The sequence below is a fragment of the Callorhinus ursinus genome, unplaced genomic scaffold (genome assembly GCF_003265705.2).
Source record: "Callorhinus ursinus isolate GAN/ISIS: 27379988/994484 unplaced genomic scaffold, GSC_fseal_2.0 scaffold10, whole genome shotgun sequence".
NCBI classification, from domain to species: Eukaryota; Metazoa; Chordata; class Mammalia; order Carnivora; family Otariidae; genus Callorhinus; species Callorhinus ursinus.
The window spans coordinates 86,974,123-86,985,356 of record NW_027397072.1 but is presented as its reverse complement, the minus strand read 5'-3'; the positions used below and the strand labels follow the sequence as shown (position 1 = coordinate 86,985,356).

The 11,234-nt window shown below is 40.0% G+C and overlaps 1 pseudogene; it reads left to right on the top strand.

Annotated features, from left to right (window-relative positions):
- Window positions 1-1,064: 1,064 nt before the first annotated feature.
- On the top strand, window positions 1,065-10,905 carry LOC112821551 (transcription factor IIIA pseudogene; annotated as a pseudogene).
- Window positions 10,906-11,234: the final 329 nt, after the last annotated feature.

Sequence of the window (11,234 nt, the reverse complement as noted above, 5' to 3'; positions counted from 1 at the left end):
TTTGTTCTGTTCATGTTGAATGTAAACACCTTCTGTTAGTAAATGTTTTTGACATTAAGCACTGCTGCTCAGTAAGGAAGAAAATGAAAATGAACATTATCATTGCCACTAGTCAACCAATAATTCAAAAATTCAATAGGTGTGGAAGTTGAGAAGATATTTGATATAAAAATTAATAGGAATTACTGCTGAAATCATTTGTTACTGACTCCTTTAAGGGAACAAAAAGAAGATTTTCAAATTTCATTTAAGATAGTCTACCTATATTTCCAATGCAAAATAGTTTTAGAGACATTTTGCGTGATTAAAAGGAAATTTATTCTGCATGCAAAGACTTTAATCCAAACAATTATAATGCAATTTGACCTAGAATTTCCATTTTGGGTACTTTTATGTTTCTATTCAGATTAAATTTTATTAGCTGTAATAAGTCTGTAATTAATTGCTTTTAGATGGTTACATAAGCAGATCCAATTATATGTTTCTGATACTTTTAGTTATAGATGACTTACACACATGTGTGCACTCTTGCTGAACATGGTAAAATAATCCATTTATTCTTTCAACAAATATATATTGATCACCTACCGTGTGCCAGGTTATGTGCATAATATCTTTTTAATTTTTTTGTATTTGCCATAAAAGTTGAATAATAAAAGTAAAACTTTATTTAAAGATGTCTATAATTATGCAACCGTGACCCTCTGGTAATAAGTATTTCTTCAAACAGTGCTGGCATTGTGAATAAGCAAAAAAACCCACATATTATCATTTGTCTTTTTTCTTTGCTGAACCAAAGCAGCACAGACTATAGAATGTGAGACTAGCTGCACACTCCTACTGATTGGCCTAATACTTATAACTGCACTCTTATTTTTTAATTGCATCGAGGGTCTTCTGGGAGCAGAAGGCATGACAGAGTTGGCAGTGCACAAGAGCTTGTGGTACTTGGCTCTGCACATGGCTGGCCATGAGGATGTTGGAGAGGGTGGGCCCCATGGTCCTGGAGCAGGGCCAGCGTTGTTGGTGACATCCCTGAACATCGCCAGCACTGCCTCCCCTCCATGAGCACCCTCCTGCCACCCTAAGCGCTCAATAGGAGGTTCATCTGCTCCTCTCCTGACTGCAGCACCAATCACAGTAAGGCCTGGAAGCTAGAGGTGCACCTGCACAAGCACACTGGGAGACACCCTTTGTGTATGACCACCAAGGATGTGGCAAAGGGACTTTGTCAGGGACTACCATCTGAGCTGCCATGTCCTGATTCACAGGGACAGGGAAAGCCATTTACATGGCTAGTGGCTGTGACCACAGATTTAACACAAAATCAAACCTGAAGAAGCATTTTGAATGCAGACATAAAAATCAGCAAAAAACGATATCTATGCACTTTTGAAGGTTGTAAGAAGGCCTTTAAGAACACCAGCAGCTGAGAGACACTCTCCCAAGATGGTGGAGGAGTAGGAGACCTGGATTTTGTCTGGTCTCAGGAATTCAGCTGAATAGGGATCAAACCATTCTGGACACCTACAAACTCAACAGGAGATAGAAGAAAAGAACACCAACAACTCTCTGAACAGAAAAGCGACCACTTACTAGAAGGTAGGACGTGCAGAGAAGTGAATCCGGGGCGATATTCGGGAGGATAGACGGTCGGGGAGGGGGCCTCTGTTGACCGCTTCTGGCAAGTGATAGAGCCGCAGAGCACAAAATCAGACCTTTTAGAAATCGGCTCCGCTGAGGGATGTCGCTCCAGTGGTTAAGCTGGGGGTGGAACCCTGGCGGGACAGTGTGGTCTCAGGACTCTCGGGGTCACAGAAAAAGCAGGGGTGCCTGAGTGCAGCAAATCTCCCAGGTATCAAAGCGGGGAAGCCGGCTGCAGAGACGGAGCCGAGGCACGGGCTCTCAGCTCAGGATTGCCATAAACCGTGATTCGCGGCCCAGTCGGGCCACTGCTCCTCCAGCAGGGACCCCACAAGCAGCAGATCCGGGGAGACTCTCCTTCCTCTTCTGGGAGGAGCAGTGCAGGAGCACACCGCAAGGATCTGCTGGGTTTGGAGACTCCACACTGAGTCGGGTGCCAGAGATAGAAACACTCGGTCACAGGCCGGGTGAGCACGGACTGTGGCCAGAGACTGGAGAGATGGGAGACATTGACTGCTTTTCTCTGGGGGCGCACTGAGGAGTGGGAGCCCGGGTTATCGGCTCCTCCAAGCTGGAGATTAGAGGCCACCATTTTCACTCTCATCCTCCAAAGCTGAACAGAAAGCTTGCAGGGAACAAAAGCTCCCAAGAGCAAACCTGAGCAGATTACTTAGCCCGGACAGGCAAGGGCAGGGCAATTCTGCCTCTGGCAAAGACATTTGGGAACCACGGCAAAAGGCCCCTCCCCCAGAAGATCAACAGGAACAGCCAGCCAAGACCAAGTTTACCGATCAATGAGAACAGCAGAACTCCAGCGCTAGGGGAATACTGCACATAGAATTCATGGCTTTTTTACCATGATCCATTAGTCTTTCAAAGTTAATTTTTTTAACTGTTTTTTTCCCTTTTTCAACCAACATCTTATCAATCCCTTTAAAATTTTTTTTTTAATTTTTCATTTTTAGAGTCATATTCTATCTCTTCATAGTAGTTACCCTTATTTTTGGCATACATATATATAAGTTGTTCTCTCTTTAAAATTTTGAGATACAGTTTCTTCTAACAGATCAAAATACACCCTAAATCACTAGTGTATGGCTTTGTTCTAGTCTCCTGCCTGATCACATTCTCTCCCATTTTTTCCCTTTTTTCCTTAAATCTTCTTTCTTTTTTCAAACAACTTATTATCTATCAATTTCTTCTATAAAATCTTTTATAATTTTCAACTTTAAAGTCATATTCCATCCCTTCAATGTATCAACCCTTAATTTGTACATATATGTCTTTCTTTCTTTAAAATTTTAGGAGGCACTTTCTTCTAACAGACCAAAATACACCCAAAATCTAGTGTGTGGCACTGATCTATGCACTAGCCTGATCATATTTGATCATATTCTGTTTTTTTTTGTTTTGTTTTGTTCTGTTTTTGTTTGTTTTTATTTTTATCTTTTTCTTTTTTTTCCCTTTCTTTTTTCTTTCTTTCCCTTTCTTTTCCCCTGGTTTCAGGTCTTTTCTGATTTGTTTAGAGTATATTTTCTGGGGACGTTGTAAACCTGTTAGCATTTTGTTCTCTCATTCATCTATTCACTTCTGGACAAAATGACAAACGAAAAAAATCACCACAACAAAAAGAACAAGGGGTAGTACCGACTGCCAAGGACCTACTCAATATGGACATTAGTATGATATCGGACCTAGAGTTCAGAATCATGATTTTAAAGATACTAGATGGGCTTGAAAAAAGCATGGAGGTTATTAGAGAAACCCTTCCTGGAGAAATAAAAAAACTAAAATCTAACCAAGTCAAAATCAAAAAGGTTATTAATCAGGTGCAATAAAAAATGGCACTAACTGCTAGGATAAATGAGGCAGAAGTGAGAATTAGCGATATAGAAGACCAAAAGATGGAAAGATGGAAAAAGAGAGATAAACAACTACTGGAGCACAAGGTCAGAATTCGAGAGATAAGCAATACGATAAGATGAAACAACATTAGAATAATTGGATTCCCAGAAGAAGAAGAAGAAGAAAGAGAGAGAGGGGCAGAAGGTATATTGGAGCAAATTATAGCAGAGAACTTCCCTAACGTGGGGAAGGAAACAGGCAACAAAATCCAGGAGGCACAGAGAACCCCTCTCAAAATCAATAAAAATAGGTCAACACCCGACATCTAATAGTAAAACTTATGAGTCTCAGAGACAAAGAGAAAATCCTGAAAGGAGCTCGGGAGAAGAGATATGTAACCTACAATGGTAGAAATATTAGATTGGCAACAGACTTATCCACAGAGACCTGGCAGGCCAGAGAGGACTGGCATGATATCTTCAGAGCTCTAAACGAGAAAAATATGCAGCCAAGAATACTATATCCAATATTGTCATTGAAAATTGAAGGAGAGATGAAAAGCTTCCAGGACAAACAAAAACTAAAGGAATTTGCAAACACAAAACCAGCCCTCCAAGAAATATTGAAAGGGGTCATCTAAGCAAAGAGAGAGCCTAAAAGCAGCAAAGATCAGAAAGGAACACAGACAATATACAGTAACAGTTACCTTACAGGCAATACAATGGCACTAAATTCATATCTTTCAATAGTTACCTTGAATGTAAATGGGCTAAATACCCCAATCAAAAGACACAGGCTATAAGATTGGATTAAAAAAAAACCCACCGATATGCTGTCTGCAAAGGACTCATTTTAAACCCAAAGACATCCGCACATTGAAAGTGAGGGGGTGGAAAACCATTTACCATGCTAATGGACACAAAGAGAAATCTGGGATGGCAATCCATATATAAGACAAATTAGATTTTAAACCAAAGATTGTAATAAGAGACGAGGAAGGATACTATATCCTACTTAAAGGGTCTATCCAAAAAGAAGATCTAGCAATTGTAAATATCTATGCCCCTAACGTGGGAGCAGCCAATTATATAAGGCAATGAATAACAAAAGCAAAGAAACACATTGACAACAATACAATAATAGTGGGGGACTTTAACACCCCCCTCACTGAATTGGACAGATCATCTAAGCAAAAGATCAACAAGGAAATAAAGACTTTAAATGACACACTGGACCAAATGGACTTCACAGACATATTCAGAACATTCCATCCCAAAGCAACGGAATACACATTCTTCTCTAGTGCTCATGGAACATTCTCCAGAATAGATCATATCCTAGGTGACAAATCAGGTCTCAACCAGGACTAAAAGATTGGGATTATTCCCTGCATATTTTCAGACCACAGTGCTTTGAAACTAGAACTCAATCACGAGAGGAAAGTTGGAAAGAACTCAAATACATGGAGGCTAAAGAGCATCCTACTAGGGCGCCTGGGTGGCTCAGTTGGTTAAGCGACTGCCTTCGACTCAGGTCATGATCCTGGAGTCCCGGGATCGAGTCCCACATCGGTCTCCCTGCTCAGTGGGGAGTCTGCTTCTCCCTCTGACCCTCCCCACCATGCTCTCTCTCTATCTCATTCTAAATCTCAAATAAATAAAATCTTTAAAAAAAAAAAAGAGCATCCTACTAAAGAATGAATGGGTCAACCAGGAAATTAAAGAAGAATTTAAAAAATTCATGGAAACCAATGAAAATGAAATCACAACTGTTCAAAATCTTTGGGATGCAGAAAAGGCTGTCCTTACAAGCCTTTCTCAAGAAACAAGAAAGGTCTCCCATACACAACCTAACCCTACACTTAAAGGAGCTAGAGAAAAAACAGCAAATAAAACCTAAACCCAGCAGGAGAAGAAAAATAATAAAGGGCAGAGCAGAAATCAATGATATAGAAACCAAAAGAACAGTAGAACAGATCAACGAAACTAGGAGCTGGTTCTTTGACGAATTAACAAGATTGATAAACCCCTGGCCAGACTGATCAAAAAGAAAAATGACCCAAATCAACAAAATCATGAATGAAAGAGGAGAGATCACAACCAACACTAAAGAAATACAAACAATTATAAGAACATATTATGAGCAACTCTATGCCCCAAATTAGATAACCTGGAAGAAATGGATGCATTCCTAAAGATGTATCAACTACCAAAATTGAACCAGGAAGAAATAGAAAACCTAAACATACCTATAACCACTAAGGAAATTGAAGCAGTCATCAAAAATCTCCCAACAAACAAAAGCCCAGGGCCAGATGGCTTCCCAGGGGAATTCTACCAAACATTTAAAGAAGAATTAATACCTATTCTACTGAAACTGTTCCAAAAAATAGAAATGGAAGGAAAACTTCCAAACTCATTTTATGAGGCCACCACTACCTTGATCCCAAAAGCAGACAAAGACCGCATCAAAAAGAATTACAGACCAATATCCTTGATGAACATGGATGCAAAAATTCTCACCAAAATACTAGCCAATAGGATCCTACAGTACATTAAAGGATTATTCACCATGACCAATTGGGATTTATCCCTGGGCTGCAGGTTTGGTTCAAGATCTGCCAATCAATCAACGTGATACAATATATTAACAAAAGAAAGAACAAGAATCATATGACCCTCTCAGTAGATGCAGAAAAAGCATTTGACAAAGTACAGCATCCTTTCCCATTCAAAACTCTTCAGAGTATAGGGATAAAGGGTACATACCTCAATATCATAAAAACCATCTAAGAAAAACCTACAGTGAATATCATTCTCAATGGGGAAAAGCTGAGAGCTTTTCCCCTCTCAGCTTTTCCCCTAAGGTCAGGAACGTGGCAGGGATGTCCACTATCACCACTGTTACTCAACACAGTATTAGAATTCCTAGCCACAGCAATCAGACAACAAAAAGAAATCAAAGGCATCCAAACCGACAAAGAGGAAGTCAAACTCTCACTCTTTGCAGGTGGTATGATACTTTATGTGGAAAACCCAAAAGACTCCACCCCAAAACTGCTAGAACTCATACAGCAATTCAGTAAAGTGGCAGGATATAAAATCAATGCACAGAAATCAGTGGCATTCCTATACACCAACAACAAGACAGAAGAGAGACAAATCAAGGAGTCGATCCCATTTACAAGTGCACCCAAAACCATAAGATACCTAGGAATAAATTTAACCAAAGAGGCAAAGGATCTGTATTCAGAAAACTATAAAATACTCATGAAAGAAATTGAGGAAGACACAAAGAAATGGAAAAATGTTCCATGCTCATGGATTGGAAGAATAAACACTGTGAAGATGTCAATGCTACCTAGAGCAATCTACATATTCAATGCAATCCCCATCAAAAGACCATCCACTTTTTTCAAAAAAATGGAACTAATAATCCTAAAATTTGTATGGAACCAGAAGAGACCCCGAATAGCCAGAGGAGTGTTGAAAAAGAAAAGGAAAGCTTGTGGCATCACAATTCCGGACTTCCAGCTCTATTACAAAGCTGTCATCATCAAGACAGTATGGTACTGGCACAAAAACAGACACATAGATCAATGGAACAGAATAGAGAGCCCAGAACTCAACTCTATGGTCAACTTATCTTTGACAAAGCAGGAATGAATGTCCGATAGAAAAAAGACAGTCTCTTCAACAAATGGTGTTGGGAAAATTGGACAGCCACATGCAGAAGAATGAAACTGGACCATGTCCTTACAGCACACACAAAAATAGACTCCAAATGGTTGAAAGACCTCAATGTGAGACAGGAATCCATCAAAATCCTAACGGAGAACAGAGGCAGCAAACTTTTCGACCTCAGCCACAGCAACTTCTTCCCAGAAACATTGTGAAAGGCAAGGAAAGCAAGGGCAAAAATGAACTCTTGGGATTTCATCAAGATAAAAAGCTTTTGCATAGCAAAAGAAACAGTCCACAAAACCAAAAGACAACCGACAGAATGGGAGAAAATATTTGCAATGGACATATCAGATAAAGGGCTAGTATCCAAAATTTATGAAGAACTTATCAAACTTAAACCCAAAGAACAAATCATCCAATCAAGTAATGGGCAGAAGTCATGAACAGACTTTTTTCCAAAGAAAACATCCAAATGGCCAACAGACACATGAAAAAGTGCTCAACATCACTCGGCATCAGGGAAATCCAAATCAAAACCTCAATGAGATACCACCTCACACCAGTCAGAATGGCTAAAATTAACAAGTCAGGAAACGACAGATGTTGGCAGTGATGTGGAGAAAGCGGAACCCTCCTACACTGTTGGTGGGAATGTAAGCTGGTGCAACCACTTTGGAAAACAGTATGGAGGTTCCTCAAAAAGTTGGAAATAGAGCTACCATATGATCCAGCAATTGCACTACTGGGTATTTACCACAAAGATACAAATGTAGGGATCCGAAGGGTATGTGCACCCCAATGTTTATAGCAGCAATATCCACAATAGCCAAACTGTGGAAAGAGCCATGATGTCCTTCGACAGATGAATATATAAAGAAGATGTGGTATCTATTCACAAAGGAATATTATGCAGCCATCAAGAGGAATGAGATTTTGCCATTTCCAAGTACGTGGTTGGAACTGGAGGGTATTATGCTGAGTGAAATAAGTCAATCAGAGAAAGATATGTATCAATGACCTCACTGATATGAGGAATTCTTAATCTCAGTAAACAAACTGAGGGTTGCTGGAGTGGTGGGGTGGTGCGAGGGATGGGGTGGCTGGGTGATAGACATTGAGGAGGGTATGTGCTATGGTGAGCGCTGTGAATAGTGCAAGACTGTTGAATCACAGATCTGTACCTCTGAAACAAATAATGCAATATATGTTAAGAAAAAAAAGGAGATGGCAGGAGGGGAAGAATGAATGGGAGTAAATCAGAGGGGGAGACGAACCATGAGAGACGATGGACTCTGAAAAACAAACTGAGGGTTCTAGACCGGAGGGGGGTGGGGCAATGGCTTAGCCTGGTGATGGTTATTGAGGAGGGCACATTCTGTGTGGAGCACTGGGCGGTATGCACAAACAATGAATCATGGAACACTACATCAAAAACTAATGATGTATGGTGATTAACATAAGAATAAAAAATTAAAGTATTAAAAAAAAAAAGAAACACCAGCACCTGAGAATCCATCAGTGCCAAAATTCCAGTGCCAGCACCACAGACAAGTGTGCCCATGAAGGACATGGGAAATGCTTCACCTCACCCAGCAGGCTGAAACTACAAGGGAAGGTCCATAGGGCTGGATGTGTCAAACAGAATATTCCTTTGTGGCAAACATGGACAGAGCTTTTAAAACATGTGAAAGAAACCCATAAAGAGGACATAAAATGCCAAGTATGCTAGATTACGTTGACCCACAACTATATGGTCAATTAATCTTCGACAAAGCAGGAAAGAATGTCCAATGGAAAAAAGGCAGTCTCTTCAACAAATGGTGCTGGGAAAACTGCACAGCAACATGCAGAAGAATGAAACTGAACCACTCTCTTACACCACACACAAAAATAAATTCAAAATGGATGAAAGACCTAAATATGAGACAGGAAACCATCACGATCCTTGAGAAGAACACAGGCAGCAACCTCTGTGACCTCCACCGTAGCAACTTCTTCCTAGACACGTCTCCAGAGGTAAGAGAAACAAAGGAAAAATGAACTATTGGAACTTCATCAAAATAAAACACTTCTGTGTAGCAAAGGAAACAATCAACAAAACTGAAAGTCAACCTACAATAGGGGAGAAGGTATTTGCAAATGACATATCTGATAAAGGGTTAATACACAAAACCTATAAAGAACTTATCAAATGCAATGCCCAAAAAAACAAATAGTGCAGTTAAGAAATGGGAAGAAGACATGAACAGACATTTTTCCAATGAAGACATCTGGATGGCTAACAGACACGTGAAAAGATGTTCAACATCACTCATCATCAGGGAAATACAAATCAAAACTACAATGAGATACCACATCACACCTGTTAAAATGGCTAAAATGAACAATTCAGGAAACAACAATTTTTGGCGAGGATGTGGAGAAAGGGGAACACTCTTATATTGTTGATGGGAATGCAAACTGGTGAAGCCAGTCTGGAAAACAGTGTGGAGGTTCCTCAAAAAGTTAAAAATAAAACTACCCTACAACCTGGCAATTGCACTACTAGGTCTTTAACCAAAAGATAAAAAAATACTGATTTGAAGGGGCACATGCCCTCTGATGTTTATAACATTATCAACAATAGCCAAATTATCAACAATAGCCAAATGTGTCTATCAAATGATAAATGGATAAAGAAGATGTGCCACACACACACACACGCAAATGTGTGTGTGTGTGTGAGTGTGTGTGTAATGGAATATTACTCAGTCATCAAAAGAATGAAATCTTGCCATTTGTGACAACATGGATGGAGCTAGAGTGCATTATGCTAAGCGAAATAAGTCAGTAAGGGAAAGACAAACACCATATGATTTCACTCAGATGTGGAACTTAAGAAACAAAACAGATGAACATAGAAGAAGGAAGAAAAAAAGAGAGGGAAGCAAACCTTAAGACACTCTTAACAATAGAGAACAAACTGAGGGTTGATGGAAGGGAAGTGGGTGGGGGATGGGCTAGATGGGTGATGGGGATTAAGGAGGACACTTGTGATGAGCACTGGGTTTTGTATGTAAGTGATAAATCACTGATATTCTACTCCTGAAACCAATATTATACTATAATTTAACTAACTAGAATTTAAATAAAAATTTGAAAAAAAAAAAACCCACAAAGATTCCCCTAAGCAACATATGAAAACTCATGCCCCAGAAAAGGATGTTTGCCAGTGTCCAAGAGAAGGCTGTGGTGGAAACTGCACAACTGTGTTGAACCTCCAGAGCCACATTCTCTCTTTTCACTAGGAAAGGCTCCCATTTACATGTGAACATGCCGGCTGTGGCAAAACACGTGCAATGGGACAAAGTCTCACTAGGCATGCTGTTGTGTGCGACCCTGACGAGAAGAGAATGAAGCTTGAAGTAAAACCATCTTGTGAAGAATGGAGTTTGGCCCCTGGTCTCAGTGGATATATTCCTCCTACAGGAAACAAGAACAAGTCTTATCTGCACCCAAAGATGAACCGTCAGTGAACTGTACCGAGGACAAGGTGTCCCCGACAGTTGCGGTACTTACTCTCAACTCAACATCAAATTACTCAACCCAAAGGACTATAGACCAGCCAGCTCGGTTATTATCTCTCAGAAGCACATTTTTCTTTATTAAAATCAGTGATGCACAACAAGAAAAAGAAAGTACTTCAAATAAAAATAAGTGTGTCAGTATTACAAAAAGAACAGCCTTTTATTAAAAAAAATAGTAATGATTCTTTCCCTTATTAGATGCTGTTGGGCTGTGACTAAGGCATAATTGGGACCCACTTGCCTGTTCTCTTCTCTCTCCCTCTCCTGGGTAGGTCATTGTATCTGGGGAATAATAACCTGGGGATGGATATGACTTTCATTTTTATACTAGTTAAGAGTCTACATCTTGTATATTACAAATGGAAATGCACAAGGTTTATTTTTTTAAGAGTTTATTTATTTATTTGAGAGATAGAGCAACACAGAGAGCACAAGCAGGCAGAGGGAGAGGCAGAAACAGACTCCCCGCTGAGCAAGGGGCCCAACATGGGGCTCT